This window comes from Cervus elaphus, chromosome 28 (genome assembly GCF_910594005.1).
Source record: "Cervus elaphus chromosome 28, mCerEla1.1, whole genome shotgun sequence".
In the NCBI taxonomy this organism is placed as follows: domain Eukaryota; kingdom Metazoa; phylum Chordata; class Mammalia; order Artiodactyla; family Cervidae; genus Cervus; species Cervus elaphus.
Window position 1 is genome coordinate 21,906,857 of NC_057842.1, and position 1,573 is coordinate 21,908,429.

Genomic DNA, 1,573 nt, shown 5'->3' on the forward strand with positions numbered 1-1,573 from the left:
GCGAGTGGAAGAGCAGCTCTCCTGGGTTCCCTTACCCTCCTGCTCTCCGCCCGGGTGCCCTTTCCCAATAAAATCTCTTGCTTTGTCAGCACATGTGTCTCCTTGGATAATTCACTTCCGACTGTTACACAAGAGCCCACTTTTGGGCCCTGGAAGGGGTTCCCCTTCCTACAACAAATGGCGACTCTGGTGGGGACTCTTCTTCACTGAGACTGACATCCTGACAACTTGGGGTACTCAGGGGCCAGCTTGCCTCCCAATGGACCAGACCCAGCGGCCGCAACTGGGACCCTTTTGTCCCTCGTCTCCTCCTGACGCAGACAACTGGCCAGGGTGCCCCAACTGGGAAGGAACAAGAGACTTTATTGACCTCTCTCCCCTCCCCTCTCTCTTTCCTCTCCTTAGCCCTTCCTATCCTTCCCTGTTTTTCTAGTCCCCTGGTTCTGGATGCAGGAATCTGGTCAAAGGGCCTCAGCTTGAGCTGAGGATTTGAGACTGATCACCTCCTCTTGGCAGAGAATTCGAATTCTGGTTCTGATTTCTGGTAGGGCCGAGTTCCAGTCCTCCCTTATCTGGAGGCCCAGGGTAAAGTCCCATAATGCCTGGGTATCTGCAGGTGGCAGGAGATATCTGTAAGGCCACTCCTTTTGCCCCCCTCTCCCGCCTCCTCTCCCTTCTTCTTTCAACCTGGCTTCCTTTCCTCCCTTTGAAATCTTTGAAGACATCTGAAGTTCTGTGTCTCTATAGAAGGTTTTCTGAAAGACTGTATTCTTGTATTTAAGGGAGTGTCTGATGAGGACTGCTAGGTTTATATGTGTGTGTTTTAACTCTGTATTCTGTGTCGTGATTTTTGATGGCCATTTTGCTTTGTTTGGCCACCATTTGGTTTAGACCTGCCGCCATTTTGTTAGAACTTGATTTTCTTTCCCTGTACCTTGAGACCAGGGCTCTCAGGAACACTTATCTAGACCATCTCTAACTCCTGAGACTGAGGGAAAAAGGGGAAAAAATAAAAATTTTTATTTATTTCAACTTTTTTTATAAACTAGTAAATTTTATATTGTAATATCTAATTCATGACTAAACTTAGAAAATGAAGCTAGATCTTGCACTGCGTCTGTTTAAATATGTCTTGGTATGCCTTTGTCTCTGGGTAATATTTTTTAGGTTAATTTGTAAATGAGCTCTATTGAATTAGCTTTAAGAAAGGTAAGTGCTTACAAATCAAATAATTCTAAATTAAACAATAAATTTCAGGTTCATGTGAACTGGGAAATATTCAGTATTAAATACCTGATATTAATGTTTGTTTGTTGACCTATCTATTATAGACATGTCTTAGAGTAATTAACATCAAGTAGAATATTTTCATTGTACCTCGGTTTAATGTAAGTTAAATATTATATCTGTTACAAGTTTGTCAACAAGGAAATTACCTCGAGTGAAGAAACGTCTAAAAAAATGTAAATGAGATATGAGTTTATATATAAACTCTATCAAGAATAATTATTCTTTAGGAATATCTGTCTAAAATAGTCTCTCAAGATTGGCATAACTTGAATTTCTAAGGGTT